This window comes from Euleptes europaea, chromosome 6 (genome assembly GCF_029931775.1).
Source record: "Euleptes europaea isolate rEulEur1 chromosome 6, rEulEur1.hap1, whole genome shotgun sequence".
NCBI lineage: Eukaryota > Metazoa > Chordata > Lepidosauria > Squamata > Sphaerodactylidae > Euleptes > Euleptes europaea.
The window spans coordinates 80,885,878-80,895,786 of record NC_079317.1 but is presented as its reverse complement, the minus strand read 5'-3'; positions in this window follow the sequence as shown (position 1 = coordinate 80,895,786).

Sequence of the window (9,909 nt, the reverse complement as noted above, 5' to 3'; positions counted from 1 at the left end):
AATTGACAGAGTTATTGAAATGCCCCTAAATTCCAGTTCAAACATCTCCCATGAATAGGATTGCCAGGTTGCTCTTTGCCACCAGCGGGAGATTTTTGGGGCGGAGCCTGAGGGAGGCGGGGTTTGGGGAGGGGAGGGACTTCAATGCCATAAGGTTCAATTGCCAAAGCGGCCATTTTTCTCCAGGTGATCTGATCTCTATCGGCTGGAGATCAGTTGAACTAGCAGGAGATCTGCTACTACCTGGCAGTTGGTAACCCTACCCATGAAGCCTATATAGGCTCCCAGGGGAAAGTAGTGTTGTGGAAGGGGGGATATATTTAATGTGGCAGTTCTAACTTCCAAGCAGCTTCATGGAGCCCTGACCATGTGGGACTGGAAACTGCTTTTAGTGCCCCCCCCTCATTGTAATGATTAAATTGAAGCTAAGCTGCTTAAGTTTGAGCAATAAGAGCTATTAGTCATTAATAGACGTGGCTGCTTTTTCACATTTCGAAGTGACAAAGTGCACTCCAACCCTCATTTCCAGAGCAAAAAGTCACTTACCTTAACTCGCTCAATAAGCTCAGTAATTTTGCTTTAGAACCATTGGAAAACAAGCTTCTGGTGGTTTCGGGAATTACTGACTCACAGAACATGCCTCTCTCTCTCTCCCCCCCCCCCCGACAACAGGATTAGAAGTAATGATTTAATTGATGGTTGAGTGTGCAGGCAAAATGTACATACAAAACCATTTGCCTAATTATATCTTTTCAGGGGGCTGCAAGCGCTTATTAATTGGGTATCAGACAGTAATTACAAACCAGTTGCAATTTGAGGCAAAGTGGGCCCTTGCTGGTTTTCCGGGAGTGAGCAAAACAAACAGAAACATGCTGTTAGAACTTACAGTAGAGAAGGAGATTAAAATCACATAAGTAAACGGAAGTGGCATTGCTGGGCTGTAGATGCCATTCTGGGTTGCTATAAGTGAAGGACTTTGGGGGGTTTATTAATATTCTCAGGCACAATCAAGCCAAAGTTTGCACTTCATACCACTAATTCAATGGAGGGGATTATGTATAAAATTAACCATTGAAATCAGTAATGCTGGATCATGCCCATTCTATTTACTTTGTATCAGAATGTTAGTCTTTATATGAAATGTCAGATTATTAACTGTAACTTGTTAGTGAACTGTGAAAAGTACTTTCATAATTATTTGTAGCCACTATTGATTTGATAGTGCCTTGGACGTACCTGTACAATAGGGCTGCCAACCTCCCGGCGGTGGCTGGAAATCTGCTGTTACAACTGATCTCCAGGTGATAGAGATCAGTTCACCTAGAGCAAATAGCTGCTTCAGAAAGTGGGCTCTATGGCATTATACCTCATTGAAGTCCCTCCTCTCCCCAAACCCTGCCCTCCTCAATCTCCACCCCCAAAATTTCCAGGTATGTCCCAACCCGGAAAAGGCAACCCTATTGTACAAAGATGGCTAAAGAAGAGTTACTCTATTGAGTCCTGGCAGTATTAAATGGCGGACTTATGGGTCACGCAGGACCATTGCTCTCAGCCCTGTCCTAGGGGAGGGCTTGCACTGGGGATCTTTGACTGCCATGCAACCAGTAATCTAACAGGCCACCCCTCATGGCTGTTTTTGTTCAGGACCCCAGGATAATTAAGACAGCCCCTGGTGTCAGGGCTTGCTCAATGATAGGACTTAATGCTGGAATGCTTGCATAATATTAGAAGAAACTGCACCTTGAGCCGGATACAGGGTACCGTATATACTCGGGTATAAGCCGACCCGAGTATAAGCCGACCCCCCAAATTAGAGGCCAGAAAAGGGAATTTCTTATTGACCCGCGTATAAGCCGAGGTGCAATAAGAAATTTCCTTTACCCGCAATGCTGCGCTCTAAAATGGCGGCCGCCATTTTAGAGCGCAGGGCCCCTGCCCCAGGTCGCCCTCCCGCCGCCTCCCAGGCCCTCCCAACCCACCCCGACCCCAGTGCCATCCAAGGGGGGGGAGGGGGAAAAGCCCCTGAACCCACTACTTACCTGGAGAGGCGGCGAAGCGGCGGCGCGTCCTTCCTGGGCCGGCAGGAGGCCCCTCCAGGCCGCTGCCGGCTGGAGGAAGGCGCCCAGGCGCGTGGGTGGTAGCGGCGCGACGGGCAGGGGCCTCCCAGGGCCCCTCCTGGCGGGGAAAATTCGGCGGGGGCCGGGGAGGGCCGGGGCAGCCTTCCTGCGACTGCAGAGAGGCTGCCCAGGGCCCCTCCCGGCGGGGGAAAATGGCGGCGGGGGCCGGGGGGGGCCAGGGCAGCTTCCCTGCGACTGCAGAGAGGCTGCCCAAGACCCCTCCCGGCAGGAGAAAATGGCGGCGGGGGCCAGGGGGGGCAGGGCAGCTTCCCTGCGACTGCAGAGAGGCTGCCCAAGACCCCTGCCGGCGGGAGTAAATGGCGGTGGCTCGGCAGCGGCGGTAAGTTCCCCCCTCCCTCCTTCCCCCTTCTACCGTATTGACCCGTGTATAAGCCGAGGCTGGCTTTTTCAGCCCTTTTTTTGGGCTGAAAAACTCGGCTTATACACGAGTATATACGGTACACATCCTTTGCTAGAGAAGACTGGGGTACAAAATCTTAGTGGGAAAGGCTTTCAGATCAGAGGATGTGGCACCTAGAGAGATGAGAGTCCCAGCATCTCTTGCCTGAAATTAAGCACTGACTGAATACTAATACTTGACCAAAGGTCAAGTACACTTGTACATTTCTGTACCTTTTGTGAATGTATAGATTAAAATGATAATGTATCAGTGCACATTCATACCGATATTGCAGCAGGCTGTTAAATGAAAAAAGTAACAGGATAGAAATGAACTATTTTGTCTCTTTAAACCACTTACCATTCTTCAGAGGGTAGCCTTGTTGGTCTGCAGTAGAACAGCTAGATTTGAGTCCAGTAGCACCTTAGAGACCAACAAGATTTTCGGGGTATAAGCTTTTCGAGAGTCAAAGCTCCCTACCCAAAAAATCTTGTTGGTCTTTAAGATACTACTGGATTTGAATCTAGCTGCACCCAGAAATGCAGCTCTGCTAAATGCACAGCTGGATGTATTATTCAGACATTGAAACACATTCATGGCTGCATTTCCTTGTGATATTGCTTCTTTGGGCCTGGATTATTACAACTGCTAAAACTGTGTTTAAAAGCCAGGGCTTTGGCAGATAGACCCATATGATGCCATCCCTATGAAGAAGCAAGGCTTTTAAGAGTGGCGATACAGACGTTTCACAGATCCTTTGGCTTCAGCAATTGCTGGAAGGTTCCAACAAGTCTGTCTTTCTTCATAAAATGATAGCAAAAAGTGAAATATTGTCATTACTTTAGTGGAAACACAAGAGTTGTGTTGCTGTGCTTTACAGCAGTTTTTCTTGGTGGAAATGGAATGGAAAACAGAATTTTGAATTTGAATGAATTATTTACTCTCCTTGCATGGGCTAAAGATTTTATTATCTCACACTTTTTGGCCATTTACGCTTGGTAATTTGCAGCGTGTTCCAGGCTGAAGTGCCCCGCATATTTTTTTGAGTTTTATTCTGAAAAGCAGGAATAATCTACCTATTCCCCTTTGTATTGCCCAGAAGGATGAAGGCCTGGCTATAGGTGAATTTAGCACTGGTCTCCACTGTAATCTAGAGGCCCGTGTTTGATGAGAACCTCTTGTGCACAATATTCTCACTTACTAAACAGGGTTATATTTGACAAGGGTTGTTGACCTTCTTGTGCAGTTAATCTTCATGAGCCGACAGTTTATCATGATACCCGTGGGAACAGCACAGAGGAAACAGAGCCTCAAATTAATTATACTAAGAGGAATTACTATATTTTTCCATGTATAAGACGACCTTTTTTCTTAAAAATTTAGCCCCCAAAATAGAGGGGTTGTCTTATACATGGGGGGTTGTCTTATACCGTGATAGGCAGGGCTGGCGGCAACAGCCACCTCTTTCCCCACTTGCTCTCTTTCCCCGCCTGTCAGCTGTTGGGCAGGGAGAGAGCAAGCAGCCAAAGAGTCTTGTCCCCTGGCTGCCGGCAGCCGGCGTTTGGTGACCAGTTTGAACACGGGATGCTGGCCGGCCAGGGGACAAGACTCTTCCGCTCGCTCTCTTTCCCTGCCCAACAGCTGACAGGCAGGAAAAGAGAGCGAGCCTGTAAGACGACCCCTATTTTTTTCTTAATTTTAGGTTAAAAAATAGGGGTTGTCTTATACATGGGGGCGTCTTATAGACGGAAAAATACGGTAGGTTAAGAGAGTGATGCGGATGGATATCACTTGTCTTACATCATTTTATGGTGTTGGAGAGTTCACAGAGGGCAGACAGCATGGTATAGCCCAATCTTGTTAGATCTTGGAAGCTAAGCAGTGTCAGTACTTGGAAGGGAGACCACCAAGAAAGAGTCTGCGGAGAAAGGCAATGACAAAGCACCTCTGCTTCTCATTTTCCTTGAAAGCTCCTTGCTGGAGTTGCCATTAGTCAGCTGCGACTTGAAGGCACTTTACGCACACAAAAACAGAGACTTACATTTTTCAAAGTGCATCTGCAGAGCAGAAATTTAGGTAACAGCTTGTGTATGCATTGTGGGCTTCTCTATTATTGGCATCTGTGACACAATGTATGTGAAAGAATATGGGATAAAATCAACAATAAAATACCTAACCCCACAAAAGCAACAACACTATGGCGCTCAAAATCCCAATTGTACTTTGAGACCCAAACAGCAGGCCACCCCTTCAGGTTCATGTTATACAAATGTTATACAAATGAGAAGAGGGGAAGGGTAGGGAAGCCAGTAAAGATGATACCCGTGGCTGTCCTCAGTTCTAGGCCTGGTGGAAAAGCTCTGACTTATAGGCCCAGTGGAACTCTTTAAGGTCCCGCAGGGTCCTGATGTTACCAGGCAGAGCATTCCACCAGGCCAGAGCCAGAGCTGAAAATGTCCTGGCTCTTGTCGAGGACAGCTGCTCACTATATGTGATAAGTCCCTTTACTGTAATTCTGTCCTCCAGATGGGAGTTCCAGTGCCTGGCTCCTACATTCCTCCATGTATCTACTCTGCCCTTTTGCTCGCCTGTCTCCTGGAGTTGCAAAATGCCTACTTGTACCTACTCTGCAAGTGTGTGTCTGTGAGTGGGTGTGTGTGTCATAGCCATAGCTGGTGATCAGAAGCTTCTGTCTGCAGAGTTGCCATTGATCCCTGCACTACTCAAGACTCAGATAGTGCAATGGGAAGGTGATCAGTTTTAGTATGGTGAGGGCCCCTTGCTATCTTACAGCTGATCCCATCTATGTTGTCTGAGACTGAGACTGTGGGGGGGATTAGTTAAAGGGGGTCCCCCCACTGCCCTACATCTACTGCCCCACCTGCATGAGTGACTATAGAGTCTCATCCTGGAGTGTTGTCCAGGGCGCTAGAATTACTAAGACCACTCTTGTCTGCATGTGAAGTTTTGTTTAAAAAGGAATATTTCTTCCCATCCTTCTGAAATTTGCCAAGAAGAGAAAATTTGGCCATGAATGAGAGTACAGTTCCTGAGAACTTCATCCCAAATGGATTGGGGGGGGGGGAATTAAAGCTGGAAATATATTGTATCTATAATTATCTGTGGGATTGTATAGTATAGCCTGATCTCGTCAGATCTCAGAAGCTAAGCAGGGTCAGTTCTTGGATGGGAGACCACCAAGGAAAACTTTGCAGAGGATGGCAATGGCAAACCACCTCTGCTAAATCACTTGCCTTGAAAGCCCCTTTCTGGGATTGCCAGAAAGTCAACTGCAACTTGACGGCACTCTACACAAATAATTATCTGTAAAACGGGAACACCTTTTCCAACTTTAATTTGGCTGGCAGGATTCAGAGAATGAGAGGTCCAGTCTGTGAAAAACTTACCCATGTAGGTGGAAAACAAATAGTTGGCTCTATCAGCATCATTCCTTTATTGGCATAAAAACATAATACAGAAGGGTACAAAAGGAATGGAGATATTAAAAAGTGCCCTTTACAGGACAGTTAAAAGACCGTTACATCGAATAGCGCTCTTTGTTGATACTGCCATATAATTAACTGTTTGGTGGGCTTTTAAAACAAACTTTAAAAACTGTGCCACCGTCTCCAACATATGGGGTGAACGACTGTTCAATAAATAGGAAACGTTAAAAGAATCTGAGACATTCTGTCTATTAACCAACAGGGGGCTTAAAAGTTAATTACGAGATTCTGTGTAGAAACTACAACAAAATAAGACATGAGCAACCGTTTCAATACAGTTGTTGCCGCAAGGGCAAAGCCTGTCACACAGAGGGATTTTCCGAAATCTGCCTTCGAGTAGCACAGACGGCAAAACATTAAATCTGGCCAGAGAAATGGCTCTACGTTGAGAAGGATCACACAGGTGAGATAAGTATGGGGAGGGCTGATAAAAGTCAAAAGATACCCCTAAATTTGATGGAGAGCATGTTTTATTAGCAGCACTATTTAGGTCTTGAAGTCCTATATCTAAGAGTCTGCATTTTATCCTTTGAAAAGCTTCTGCCTCAGTAAGCATAAGCAAGGAGTCAAAGTTAAAGTCAATCGATTTAATTTTGCTCTCAATACGTTGAAGCCACTTAGAAGCATGTGACTCCATGAGCCTATAATAGATAAGGGAAGAGCAATCTGCCTTAAAGTGGAGGCGTAACCAGAATTTTACAGTCATGAGCCATGCTCTTGTTTCAAGTAGCATTTGGCCAGTTTCCATAGTTGGCTCTAGAAACATTTCCCCCATTGAAACCACAAAATAAAGGGAAATGATTCTGTGAAATACTAAAAACAAAGCTTTTAAAAGCAGAGAACATGAATAAGGTTTTTGTGCTCCTCCCTCAGTTTTTGAGTTGTAAGTGGATTGAAAACAAACGCAGTGTCTCAAGGGGCTAGAGGAGTGTTGTATAAGGCTGGTGTTCAGCTTGATGGGCCACACAGTTGATGAGCTGGTTAATATCAGAAGTTAGATCAAACCATCAAAATAAATTTGCATCAGTCAGGTTTGGAAAATGGATGTTAAGCTGTATGCATGCTGGGGACAGCTCTGCAACGGCTAGCTTGCACTGTGGTTGTTATAGGTATGGGAGAGAAAAAAGGAAGAAATATAAGCCAATCCCTGTCTTTGGGGGGGATTAGTGTAGAAAAAGCATTTAGGCAGACAATAAAAGGACACAGCTCTGGTTCAGGTGGGCATTCTTGCATTCATCCCCCCTTTTCCAAACAGGTATTTGGTAGGAGAAAGCGCAGTCCTGATCTAGCCAGCACCAGTCTGTGAGTAGCCCCAGAAGCTGGGTGTGACATTTTCCAACCACCAGCAGCATCAAAAAGTAACCCTGTGAGACTGAAGTAAAAGACTTCAGGTATCAGCTTTCAGAAATATCTGTAGAAAAATAACTGAAAGGGACACAATAACACCCAGACCTTTTATGCTGGATATGTCGTACAAAATGTCACCATATAAATATAATGGCATTTAGCTGAAGTACACAACCATTGTTTTGCTGAGATCTCTTATTTGTCTCTTATCTCTCTCTTTTTTATTTTCCCTTATGACAGAAAGAAATTAGGCACTAAGTAATGGCTTAGGGGCAGATGGAGATAGCAAAAACTTTGTTCATTTATTTATAATTAGACAGAAAAAAAAGAATCTTTTATTTTACCTCACCATCAAATGGATTACAGATGTCTGTCTTTGTCAAGCCAGAAGGTGCATTTATAGTTATTCATAATAGTAGGCCCCAATTTTTCATAGTGGAATCAGAATACGGTATATCCAAAGACTCAAAAACTACAAGGCTGTTGTGGATATAAAGAATGGTCTTCAAAGTGGCTTAATTGTACAACCCTGCTAATATTTATCTGGAGACAGCTTTGGTGGTACAGATGTAGCTCTTGTACACATACAACAAACCACAGAAGCCAGATGAATTTTTGCCTAAGGTGACACTGTGGTCCTGAGAATACTTAAAATGACTGCAAATTCTACTGAAGTCAATGGAACTAATTTCCGAGCAATGAGAATCATGCATGCATAAGCCAGGTTCTCAAACTGTCAGCTATAAGCATCACATAAGGGCTCCAACTCTCATAATTAGCAATAAAAGACTTTTTGCATATGACCGCCTCTTGTACTTAATGACCCCTTTTAGACACAGGACTCCACTGCACACATGGAGCTACCTCTTGTTTCTCTGGAGTGGCAGCTGAACGTAGCAGGCTTATATAGAGTCAGGTGACGGGTATATCTTGATCACCCCTCTATGGTTATGCAGGGCAGAATTTTGAATATACCATACCCAGACAGGACCTGTCCTTGCTCTTCTGGTTCTATTGATTCATTAGCTCATGCCCTCTTGGAATGCCGCTTTTATGAGGAACTTCGAACACATTATATCTCTCCCCGTTTAACATATAAATCTAATGCCTCTGAGTCTGACATAATGCCTTTTTTACTAAGTGACAGGGATCCCAAGGCTACATTGTCAGTGGCAAGATTTGTTTCAGTCCTTATAGCCCTCAAACATCAGATATATGCTGCTCAAGATCAATGGATCAAGGAATTTGTAAGGGATAAAGGAAAGGTATATCTTGATCAGTCTTGTCTACTCTGCCTGCTAACAGCTCTCTAGAGTTTCAGGCAGAAAGAATGTCTTCCACAACTTCTACAACCTAAGAATCTTCAACTGGAGATGCTAGGAATTGGCCCTGGTGTCTTCTGGATGGAAATCGTGTGTTCTACCATTGAGCTACAGCCGTTCCTTCTTCGTCTGCAAAGTAACATCTAATGAAATGAAAGGGGCAACCTGTACATAAAGACGCTTCTTGGGTACATAAAATACATGCGTGGGTCTGGAAAGGAGGCACTTTACTTAGGTCTATGTTAGTCCCATAGTCACCATATGTACAACTCCCATCAGAGTGGCATATAAAGTACTTGCTAGCAGAGGATCAACGCAGCACAGTTAGAACAGTGTTAAATTCTAAGTCTGCATAGAGATATGCTAAGAGTTTATTTTTTTTCTATGAAACTATACATTGATTTATGCAATATAAAAATCCATATGCCAGATAATACCAGCAAATATTTTCCATAGTGTAGTAATTTTGCATCCATGACCACTCTGATTGGTGGCTTTTAAACTTGGTTTTACTGCTACCCTGGTTTTTATTAGCATTGTTCCCATATATTGACTACATAGTTCTTCAGTTTACAGGATGTATGAATCAGTTGCATATTACATTTGTACATTTCTTCAGTCACAGGCATCTGGCAGGAAGTTATCCCATGTGTAGAAAATATGACCTGGGCTCTTTAGCTTGATCTTTGGCACATGTCCTTAGAAGCAAATCCCACTGTGTTAGCTGCAATGTGCTTAATGCAACGACTCTAAGAGAGTGAAATAAATGTGCACAAATTTGCTCCTAATGATGCTTAGTTCCTCCCAATTCCTCTTTTCCCATGCATGACCACACTCTTCCTGAGCACACCTAGCAATTTCCCTGAATGACATGTCAAACACTGGCAGGTAGAAAGTCAGTCTTACTCATTTAAACAAGAAAATTATACTCTTTGAAAAAATTACATTAAAATGTGAAACAAGGTGGGTGTGTGAACCAAATCACAATACTGCCCTTAAATTCCTCAGTGGTGCTTAAGGAAATAATATTTAACTCTGCAGAAACTGTTTTTATCCTGCAGATTTTCATTCCACTAGATAACGCAAATAATGTATTTGCTATACTGCCCTCTCCTAGGTGCACAAGGGACCAGCTTATTTTGCACCGTGCATAAATGTACAGGTTTGCACGGGAGAAAATCACGCCACAGGGTCTATCAAGCAACATGGCATTAAAA